We start from the raw sequence: 12619 nt of genomic DNA, 5'->3' as shown, positions 1-12619 counted from the left end.
TAGGATGATCTGTCTACCACAAGACAAAACACCTGCTGTCTTTTCAGAGTTTGTTATATAACCAACTATTTATCTGTGGTTATTTTACACCGTGGACATTGAACTCTTACTTCTTCACTGGGATTTCGTCCATGTTTTGGAACAGAGAGGTCAGGCGTTAACCTCTCTCTTACTTCTCAAGAGTTATTGTTTTGTTTGCACTATTATTGAATCCTAAGTAATAACTATTGTTATAATGTTGCATTACTCACAGTATATTACAATTTGTCTATTGTCTCTAGTTTTAATTAACGTTACTATTTTCGTGTCATTACAGTTCGTAGGTTAATATACTAACTCATATATTTTCATTAGCTTCACTTATACGTGATCACACCATTGGTCCATGTTCAAATACAGTTGTGCTTAGCAGTCATATATATATACATATATGACTCTATTTTTATCATACATACAAAATCCTTTTAAAACAGGCTTATGTTTTTTGTGTAGCAATGTTTGGTTTCTGAATTTTCTTATTGATGGTGCTTAGAAGGTAGAAGTATTTCGGGCTTGTTTCATCACGTATTATGTAATTCTTTCGTTAGCTCTTCAGTTCATTTTATTAATGTTTTGTTATAATATTGAAGCAATTTACCTAGGAGTCTGTCTGATATAGTTGATATGTTTAAATAATTATGCAGAAATATTGAGTTCGTTGATCACGGGGGTTCTATATGCTTTCATTAAAATATAGTTATGTATTTGCTCTTGTTTCTGTCCCCCGCTAGTACAGCGGTAAGTCTACTGATTTACAATGCTAAAATCAGGGGGTTCGATTTCCCTCGCTGAGCTCAACAGATAGCCCGATGTGGCTTTGCTATTAGAAAAACACACTCTTGTTTCTTGATGTGTTTTTTTAATACATGTTGTACACGCATATACTACGACTAATATTATGTATGTCCTTATATTGTCTAATTTGTTTTGTTTTGTCTCTTTGGTGAAACTCTTTGGTTGTTATCAGTTAGACCCCTGAGGTAACTCTCTTATTTTATGTTTTTTTTTATACTGTTAATGTGAGGTATTCAGTTTAATTTTGAATCGAATTGGGCCTTTGACAGTCATACTGCTGACATACACGACAAACAGGACTGGGCTAAGTTCTTCTCATTGGCGGACACCCCCATCTAAAGCCCAGTGATCACTTCCTCGAATTATTTTACAGCAGAAATTGAAAGTCCAAATTCCTGCAAATGCAGTTAATGTTTTATTTTAGTATATAAAAGAGGATGACGAGAAGAATGCTGAAACAGTGACTGTTAATGGTATTTTAAATAAAATTTTAATTCTATGTTATACAACGTTGAGTATTGTAATATATTTTAATGAATGTTTCTTTGAATTTCATCCTACCACGGACTTATAATTCAACTCCAACTGACATTAGAAAAAAACTTTAATTATTCCATCATTTACAAATTCAGGGTGGAGAAATGAAAAGTTACAGCCAATAGATATATATCTAATTAAGTGAGGATAGAGTATATAAATTCTGTTCAAGATCCAATTTTAAAAAGGAAAGACTTATATTACGACCTAGAAAGTATGTGTGTTTTCTTATAGCAAAGTCCACAGAGAGCAATCTGCTCAGCCAACCGAGTGGAATCAAACCCCTAATTTTAGCGTTATAAATCCGGAGACATACCGCTGTACTAGCGGGGAGCCGACCTAGAAAGAGGGTTTAGCGATATACAGGAATTAAAACGAATAATTCAACCACTTCAAAAATGAACATATTTTTTACATCATTGATGCGAATTTAAAACAATTAGACATAAATTTAAACGAAGAAAAGTTTTCATAGTTCGCACAAATAATCAATGGGAAACAGATTTAATTCATATGACATAATTTAAATCTTACAGTAATAATGCAAATTCCATTTGAATGGTTTTGGACATTTTCAATAAATGTGCTAGGGCTATTTCAAACAAAGTTAAAACTAGAGAAGAAATAATAAAAAACATTTAAATGAAATTTTAAAGATAGGAAATTGAAAAATAATTCAACTCATGAAAGAACAGAATTCATTAAAAATTAAACTACAAATTATTTAATGAACAAAATATTCATTGGTTGTACTGTAAACAAAGTTAAAGCTAAGATTGTTAAAGATCGATCAAACTTTGTAAGCTAAAATAGTGAAACGTTTTAATTCTTATAACATATGGAAACGAACTGAAGTTTTAATAACATATTCTTTGCACTTACATACCTCGTCATTATTCTCAAATAGTTGTTCAAACTCATCGAAAGCACCCATTTAATTACAAACTTTTTATTAATATATGAAGGAATGCAAAACGAATTTAATAAAAATGATCAAACTAAATATATCGTCTTGTGTCGTGGTGTTTAAAATGTTAGTGATTATTAACTATGAAAGTTGAACGCGAATGTTGAAATCAAGTCGTTAAAACACATTTAGAGAAACATTAAATAAGCCTATAAAAATGTAGTTACATAATAACAAAGATAATAATGTTGGTTATAGCATTTTATGTAAAAATAGGATAGCGATTATTAATGTGAAACAGGAAATAAAATACGTGAAAAGTAAAATGTAAATTAAAGACTTTGAACTATGGAAAATAAATATAAAAATAGGATCATGTTAATAAAAAATCCCCTCTTAATTGCAGCAAACACTTCACTCTAAAACTATAATATCAGTGAATCTGCTAAAAGTTTGTAGTGGATATCCTAAATATAGAAAAACTACTTAATAAAATTTCTTATCGATGAAGGTTTGCCAGAGAATACAAGTTTCATAAAAATTTAATTGTTAAACCAGGGGAAAAATAATTCAAATGTGATATATGAGGAAAACATCACAAACCATCTTATAAAATATATCGCATTGATATGAGAATAAAGTTATTTAAGCAAAAGAAAAGACCGGCAGATTCGCAAACTGAAAGTTGAGGGCTAGAATCCCCGTCACACCAAACATGCTCGCCCTTTCAGCTGTGGGAGCGTTATAATGTGATTATCAGTCCCACTATTCATTGGTAAAAAAGTAGCCCAAGAGTTGGCGGTGATGACTAGTTGCCTTCCCTGTGGTCTTACACTACTAAATCAAGGTCGTCTAGCGCAGATAGCCTTCGTGTAGCTTTGCATGAATTTCAAAACATCAAGCAATAGAAACAGCCAAGAAAGGATGATTGAAAATGTATTTAATAAACGATATTAACAATGATACTCATGAACTTTTGTTTGATGTAAAAATTATCGTATTTTCTAAAACTGGTGAATTAAAACACTATATTTTGCAGCAGACAGAAAGCCAAGTCAACTGAAAAAAAAAAAGTGACAGACGAAATTGAAATGAGATTACCCCTGCACTTACAGTTTATCTCCATATATTGTTACGTCGAATCTACATGTAATATACATGGGATGAGGTAAAACAGCTGCAGCGAGATGTTCGTTGCATATGTTTATAGATACCCTTAAAGCCAACAAATATAATGTTTTAATTATACTGAATAATATTCCTCTCCATAACATTAAATGTTTCCTTGGCTTTAAACACAAAAACGAAAAACACTTCATAGCTGTTTTTAACAATCAACATACTTATATAATTAACATTATATAATTTATACGAGTTTGTTTACACATTTGCACACGGTAAGTATTTGCACTATAACTTTTGATACAGCACGTGCATCTTCAAAATCTTGGTAGAATTTTAAAAAGATTACCAGTATTTTGTATGCAAACAATTAGATATTTCAATGACATATTTCTACTAAAGATTTTTTTTTGTGAAAATACAAGTTAGACGGACTTATAAAAGTTCAGATAGAAAAATAAGTCAGAGAAACAAGTAGAAAAATGTCATACTCTGAAGATAATGAAGTAATCGAATTGAATGACTGAAAGACATCAAATTTAAATTAGGATATAGACAGAGGATGTAGCTTGGTGTAAAAATTAAGCAGACTAACAGGAATAACTGAGATTAGTAAAATATAAATGAGTAACTAGAAAATTATTAAATTAATATGATTAGCTAAAGTATTGGTGAGAAAGTGTGGCGAGAGTGGAACAGCATTATTTGAAATCAAGATGAAGATTGAAGTTGTGAACTGTGTTTAACTACTAGTTAAACTAGATGGTTTGACAGACATGAAATGGTTTGAAGCCAACCAACTAGGTGTTTAATGTTTCAGACAGTGGTGAAGAAAATGTGAACTGAAAGTGTTATTATGAGATACTGTTGATGTTAACATTATATAACACATTAACCTGTGTGTGTTACAACTTACATACTTCTCAAAAAAAGATTAACAATTGTGGAAATGGAAGATATTAAGGTAGCAGACATATACAAAGTTAAGCACTTAGCCATGAAAACCTGTTAAACTGAGTTGACTGATAATTAAAGCTTCTGAGTATCTTTCTTCACAAGTTTCTTGAATGAGTAAGAAAGTCAACATGTATTCTGGTGCATTGACTATCTAACATTAACTGGTTTTGTTTGTTTGTTTGTTTGTTTGGGAATTTCGCACAAAGCTACTCGAGAGCTATCTGTGCTAGCCGTCCCTAATTTAGCAGTGTAAGACTAGAGGGAAGGCAGCTAGTCATCACCACCCACCGCCAACTCTTGGGCTACTCTTGTACCAACGAATAGTGGGATTGACCGTCACATTATACACCCCCACGGCTGGGAGGGCGAGCATGTTTAGCGCGACGCGGGCGCGAACCCGCGCCCCTCGGATTACGAGTCGCACGCCTTACGCGCTAGGCCATGCCGGGCCAGAACATTAACTGGTATAAAAGGGAGTTTGATTTCTACTTTTCTAGAGAAATTTGCTGTTGGCTCATAGATGGAGAAACTTTACACACAAAGGAAACTAAAGTGCCGTATTCATCATGGGACTACCCTGTATCATTATGTTACAAAATTTTTACATGTTCTTGTTCCTGGGCAGAAAGTGTTATTTCTAAGCGGTTTATGCCTAAAGTAAATGGAAAATACCTATTTTTATCTTCAAATTTTGCTTTTGTGACCTATCTGATTTTATCAGAGATGGCCTCAAGAATCTGCAAGCATTCTTCAGACGCATTATACTGTGTATGTGGCCAATTCATCAAGACAAGAGCGAAAAAATACTCAGTAACAGCATCTGCTAAAATATGTAAAGCCCACAAGGCATATTTCGGCATACCTGTCGGGAGGCCCGGCATGGCCAAGTGGGTTAAGGCGTTCGACCTGTAATCTGAGGGTCACGGCTTCGAAACCCCCGTCGCACCAAACATGCTCGCCATTTCAGCCGTGAGGGCGTTATAATGTACAGTAAATCCCACTATTTGTTGGTAAAAGCCCAATATTTGGCGGTAGGTGGTGATGACTAGCTGCCTTACCTCTAGTCTTACACTGATAAATTAGGGACGGCTAGCGCAGATAGCCCTCGATAGCTTTGCGCGAACTTCAAAACAAAGCCTGTTTGGGATCAAGACAAACCCAAGGCACCTCATTTTAACTGCAAACAATGCAAAAAAACTCTAGAAGGTATGACGGACAATTTTTGCTTGCTTGAACAGTAAGATTTTATATTATACAAATTTTAGACCTTTTAAATTTTAAATATTTTTTTTAAATTTCTCATAGTATAAAAAATCACATATAAAATATTTTGCGTGAACCTCTCACACTTTAGTTGTGGATGAAATAAATCTATTCTTCGTAACAATTTTATTTTTCTCTTTTGCATGCTGATATAGAGGGGAAAAGAGAGCCGTGAAGTTCGCTATTCCAAGAAATTGATGTAAGCCCACTGACCACTCAAGCAATTTCTATTTCTGCATGGTGGACCCTTCCAAACATCGGGCTGGCAAGAAAGCATCTACTGTTATGTATCTGAACCTTCCACCATCCATCGCTCCAGTGCCCTGAGCTCCCTGTACCCACTCTGCCAGAGATAAAGCAGCCATCCTCAGAAGAGAAGGTAGACGTTGAAGATCCAGATTACAATTTCAGAGGTGCAGCTGGTGAGAGAAACCCATACTACCCAAACCAAATAGACTTCAATGATCAGATATCTTGGTTTAACAAAATCGAATGCCGAGCTTTTGACATCTCGGCTCAAGGAGTGGAATTTTTTAGATGAAAATGTGCAAGTCAGATTAAGCGTCACGACGTCGTTCAGACTTAATGTAATCTAAAACGTGCAAATTTGCCCGTTTTTACATAGAAAATAGGTTAATTTCTAAATTTCATTACCCAAGTCACAAAAGCAAAGTTTGAAGGGAGTAATGGCCATTTTCTGTACTTTTACAACATAAGCAATTAAGAAATAACACGTACTATTCAAGAGCAAAATTTGTATTACAGTGTTACTTGTATGCCCAACTTATCATAAACTTATTGTATCCATCGTCAATACAATACACTGTATTTACCACTTCGAGCCCAACGAACATTGTACCACGTGCAAGGTATGCGTAGTGTTCAAGTGGATGTTTAATTGCTCTATTTTCCCATCTTCATAAGTAATGTTTGACGAAGAATTAACGAAACTTAGGAATAATACAGGAAACTAAAGACAACAGACTTCAAACACGTCTATAACCTTTCAATTCGATTCAATTTTATTTTTTTTCTCTTTTAATCGCTGGTGTTATAGAAATGTTGGACAGTAATGCATTTCACATGTAATTAATAACAGAATAATGAACTTCGATTACTTTATTGAATAGTTTTGTTTGTATATCATGCAGCTTTTCACTACAGGAGTGGAAATATATACACTAAGCTATTATGTACGATGTTTTCTTACTATCTAGTTATTACAGCACTAAAACTTATCTCGTGATTTGATTTCAAACTGGACTGTTATAGCTACAGGAATACGGTTCTTACAGATATTGTTTTATTTTTATTACAATCATGGTTATCAAGATACCACCTGTATAAAGATTAATGGTATTTAGATTTATTATCGTATTCAAAAGATACTTTGTTGTTGTAGTTGTTTTTTTTTAAATGATTACGTAACTGAATACGTTTTGCATGATTACATAACGGGTATTAGACGACCATATAGTTCTGCTTTCTTGTAAATCTTGATTTTAGTTAATATATAAAGTGATTACATGTTATGTCAGTACAAAAGAAAGAGTGTACACAATCTTAATAAAACTTCATTAACCTGAAGATGACCTATAAAGGTCGAAACGTTGTTCTGTAGTTTATTTTCATTAAAGTTTTAATACCCATACCAATCGTCTTTAGAATATATTAAGTTGTTTTCCACAAAACTGAATTACAAGGTTTCTTACCACTTTTGTTTTATTTGAAGTATTTTGTATTCTTTGATTCAAGGTGTTTCCCACAAGCTGAACAATTGTACGGTTTCTTATCAATGTTTTCTGTGGCGTATTTTCAATTAATTGTTCAATCCAAATTATTTTCCATCAAAGTTTACAATATTGATAAAAGGATTTCATAGCGTTGGAACACCATTTTTCTTTTCTTTTTTTCTATTTAATGATGAGACAAGTGTACACAAATTTCAACAGAATCGTCTTCGGCGAAAATGATGGTTGGACTTCTAAAAAGGTTACCTTTAGAAATGGTGGATGCTGTTAATTTAACGGAGTTTATGTGAAAGCTTGAAAAATAATCATATTTCAAGGTGTAGTTTAATTTAATTAATATCATAGCCTTTAATGTTACAAAGTTAAACAACAGGCTACCTGTGCGGTGCCAACCACTGATATCAAAAACCATAGCTTATACAAATGTGGTTTTATCCCAGCTGTGTATTCTTTCAGATATTTTCAAGCTAGAATTACATACAAAGTGTTTTCCACAAACTTGACAATTGTAAGTCTCTTACCCTGGGTGTATTCTCTAAGTTATTACTTTTTACAAATTATTTTCATTTATTTGACAACTATACAGTTTCTCCTTAAAGTGTGGCTATTTTTGTAAATTACAAGTTCATACAAATTGTGTTGCACCCAACATACAACTGTAAGGTTTCTCTCTGGTGCAGGCCTCAACAAATCACAGGTGCCAGGGGGACTAGAAATTTTGTTAATGGTACTCCATTTAGTACTTTATCCCATTTTATTTGCACACAAGTCTGTGTTGAAAGAACTTGAATCTAGAATAGTTCTGAAATATTGGAAATCTGGAACTGTTTCCACCTTCTTTGAGTCCTACACTGAACTTAATTTCTAGGATTTTAAGTATGTTTTCAGTACTTCATGTTTTAATGGGAATGAAGTTATGCAGTTGTACAACACGTTACTAATATTGCACCATGTGTAATTCAAATGGGACCAAAGACAGTTACTTCAGGCAATACTATCAAGTGATTGTTGACACCATGTGACCATTAATATTCATTTGTTGCTAAGATAGTAAATAACTATATACAGTGGAGTGCCGTAAAGCCGCGGTATTTGGGGGGTCAACCTGTTTAACCGCGGCTTAAACCTTTTGTGACTGAAAAGCCGAAGTCGTCAACAGCTCCGCCGAAAAGCCTCATCCGGGCCATTGCGTGATCATTATATCGGACTATCGAATTAAAAGTAATACTTTAATTACTGATCACTTTTTTCACGGATTTACCGCGGATTAACTTTAATGTATGGAGAGGTGTGATTCGATAACAATGGCGGCCTCCATAAAGCTGACATAGAGAGCGGATAAGGTAGATTAACGGTCGATTTATATTGTAATATATTTTATTTCCCAAATTAAAGAAAATCCTTTTTAAATATCCCCTTGAAGTTATAAAGCCAGGATTAAATTCGTAAGCCGCGTTTTTACACGTTCTTAAATTAGCGGTGAGCCGCGATAATCCTCGCTCACAAGACTTGCTACAGCGGCTTAAGCGATTTCGCGGTTCACTGGTCCGCGGCTTAATGGCGCTCCACTGTACAAGTGTCTCAATTATATCCACTGATATGGGAAAAAAAAAAAAGCAAATAACAGAAACAACATATAATCAAGGCACTAGTATGACATACTAGTCAGCCCACTGTTTAATCTAAATAACATTTTTCACACATTTAATTTCTTTGTTTAAAATTATAACCTTTTTACTGTTGTTTAATCACATTATCATGAAAAAATTATAAAAGTTGTGACATTCATAATAAAAGCTAAGTGTACATTGGTCATACTTAATTTCTACAAATTTTGTGAATTACATGAATGCAATTCGACTTTTCCATGTATAATACTTTTCTCTCTTGATTGACCATTCCCATTTTGGTTGAATGTAATCACTAACATAGATGTAAACAGTTCCTAACTTAAGTACTATTTCTGCTGTAGACACAGAAGTGTTATTTCTACACTATGAATACCTGTGAAAAATAAATTAAAAAATTAGTACAAATTTATGGTTACAAATTATAACAAAAAACACTTTGTTATGACAGTGAAGATACCAGTTACCTGAAGGAAATAAGACAATGTGTAAACCAGGCAACACCCCAACACAACCTGAACATGAGTCTATGGGTAAATAATGCTCACCATACATTATAGAAAACTGGACAACAACTGAAGTTAAATGAAACCTTAATGGGTAATTTGTGTTTTTGTATACGTTTTTGATCACTAATCAAACTGTTTCCCACAACCTGTACAACTGAAAGGTTTTAATGTTATTTTTACCTTACACTATGACATAAATTGTTCAACACACACACATATATTAATAAGGTACCCAACAATATGAATTCTTCGATGTTAAGGTTACTCACCAGTATGAATTTTTTTATGTATTTTTAATTCACTGTTTGTTCTAAGTTGCACAATTGTTAGGCTTCTCACTAGTGTGTATTCTTTGATGTCTTTTTAATTTACTGTTTGTTCCAAACTGTTTTCCACACACTGTACAACTGTAAGGCTTCTCACCAGTGTGAATTCTTTGATGTGTTTTAAATTCACCATTTGTTCTGAAATGTTTTCCACAAACTTCACAATTGTAAGATTTTTCCCCAGTATGTATTCTTTGATGTGTTTTTAAGGCAAAGTTTGTACGAAACTGTTTTCCACACACTGTACACATGTAAGGTTTCTCCCCAGTGTGTATTCTTTGATGTGTTTTTAATTTACTGTTTGTTCCAAACTGTTTTTCACACACTGTACAACTGTAAGGTTTCTCCCCCAGTGTGTATTCTTTCATGTATTTTTAATTCACTGTTTGTTACAAACTGTTTTTCACAAACTGTACAACTGTAAGGTTTCTCCCCAGTGTGAATTCTTTGATGTATTTTTAAATTACCCTTTGTTCCAAACATTTTTTGACAATCTGAGCAATGGTATGGTTTCTCCCCAGTGTGTATTCTTTGGTGTGTTTTTAATTTACTGTTTGTTCCAAACAATTTTCCACACACTGTACAACTGTAAGGTTTCTCTCCAGTGTGTATTCTTTCATGTATTTTTAATTCACTGTTTGTTACAAACTGTTTTTCACACACTGTACAACAGTAAGGTTTCTCTCCAGTGTGTATTCTTTGATGCATTTTTAAATTACCCTTTGTTCCAAACTGTTTTTGACAATCTGCACAATGGTATGGTTTTTCCCCAGTGTGTATTCTTTGATGCGTTTTTAAGGTACTATTTGTTCCAAACTGTTTCCCACAATCTGCACAATGGTATGGTTTTTCCCCAGTGTGTATTCTTTGATGCGTTTTTAAGGTACTATTTGTTCCAAACTGTTTTCCACAAACTGTAATATGATATAGTTTCTCTCCAGAGTGGATCCTCTTTTGTTGTTTTAGTTTATCAAATGTTTTTCCACAACTGTATGGTATATCATAATTTTGATGTATATTAAATTCTGTTAGGTTATTTATACCTAACTTTGTTTCTCCACTAATATTGTAATTTGGTGATTTTATGTCTTCTGTTATGTGATCTTCTTGTTTTATAACATGATAGCCAGGAACCTGACTTCCATAACAGGTGTTCACACTTGTCTTTATATCTAAAATAGATACATAAATGATGTCACCAATTAGTTAATAATAAATATACAATACAATACTCTATTTAACATCTAAATATACTTTAATGTTCTAATATAATCACCACCAATATCAGTATTAACATATTAAAGCTAAAACTATGTTTAATACATTATATAAACTTTTCTACCTATATCAAAATAGCATTGAAAACATACTGTTGGTAACATACCATGTTAAAGATAAACTTTTATTTAGAATATAAAGTCTAAATCCACCAGTAGAAATATTACAGTAAGGTGTAATATCAACCAGTACCTTCCTGGTAGTCAGATAATTTCCGACTTGAAGTGGTTTATTATTATTACAACATAGATACTAAACACAGATCTGTTCACGTAAAATTGATCCTGTCTCATATGGTAAAATAATTCTTAAAATATCACCAAGAATTCAACAAATATTTTTTATTCTCTGACTATAGTTAGTTCCTCTTAGAGATCATGGCCAAGTGGTGAAGGCACTCGACTCGTAATCTGAGGGTAGCGAGTTCAAATCCCCATCACACCAAACATGCTCGCCCTTTCAGCCTTGGGGATGTTATAATGTGATGGTAAATCCAACTGTTCATTTGTAAAAGAGTAACCCAAGAGTTGGCAGTTAGTGGTAATGACTAGTTGCCTTCCCTCTAGTCTTACACTGCTAAATTAGGGACAGCTAGTGCAAGTAGCCCTCAAGTAGCTTTGCACAAAATTCAAAACAAAACAAACTAAGAGGTCAAAAATTGAACATAACTTAATCATTTTAATATAGGTATTATTAAAGCAAAGACAAATTTTATGTCTTCAATATTATTCATTTACAGAATCATAATCTAGAAAATCAGGTAGGTAAGTATTTCATGTTTATTGGCACAAAGCTACTAGACTATCTGTGCAAAACAAGATGTAATATACTCTAACAGTATAGGGAAATTAAGGTAAAAATACGTAAAATTAAGACTCGCCAGGAAGACTGAAGCATTAAGTTCAAACTTGCTGTGAGTCACCTGAAGTTTGCCTTTCCATTCGTGGGTTCAGGTCAAAATAAAAATTAAAATGTGTAAAGGAAATCATGTGAAAACAGTATATAGTCCAATAAAAACCTTAAATTAAGTTAAAAAAACCAATGGCTCTTAAAAATGTAAAAACATGAGTGAGGCAGCCAGTATCACCTATGACATTGGCTAATGTCAAGGGCAAACCTACCTTAAAAAACATGTTTATAATGGCGTCATCATTCTTGGTTGTAATGACAGCATGATAATAAAATATGTATGATTGTAACCTGAGTGCCACACAAACCACATATTGATGCATCAGTAACAGATAAAAGAAAGTGGTAAGTTAAAAAACTGTGACCAATGTGTAGCCAAGCCAAAAAACTTCCTCCCTATGGATGGCCAAAGAGCTAAAGAAGGCTTGATTTTAAAAAGCTTATTATTTCGTTGTTCACTCCAGGTCGACTGCCAACTGGTGTACAGTCGGGTTTTAATAACTGGACCATAGTCCACATATGGAACAGGTACGGTGGTGATAGAGCCAGAGCAGATGAACTTTGCCGCTCTGTTAGCTAGCTCATTCCCACAAATACC

The 12619-nt window shown here is 33.4% G+C and overlaps 1 pseudogene across 1 annotated transcript in view; it reads right to left on the bottom strand.

Annotated features, from left to right (window-relative positions):
* LOC143240462 (uncharacterized) overlaps window positions 1–12619 on the bottom strand; it is a 77156-nt pseudogene that overhangs the window by 42620 nt on the left and 21917 nt on the right. The window contains exon 6 of the transcript XR_013021769.1: window positions 9830–11006. The product of XR_013021769.1 is annotated as an uncharacterized LOC143240462 (transcript). The remainder of the gene's footprint in view (window positions 1–9829; window positions 11007–12619) is intronic.

Source organism: Tachypleus tridentatus, chromosome 13 (genome assembly GCF_004210375.1).
Source record: "Tachypleus tridentatus isolate NWPU-2018 chromosome 13, ASM421037v1, whole genome shotgun sequence".
Taxonomy (NCBI): Eukaryota; Metazoa; Arthropoda; class Merostomata; order Xiphosura; family Limulidae; genus Tachypleus; species Tachypleus tridentatus.
The sequence above is the reverse complement of the archived record's forward strand: the minus strand, read 5'-3'. Positions and strand labels throughout refer to the sequence as shown.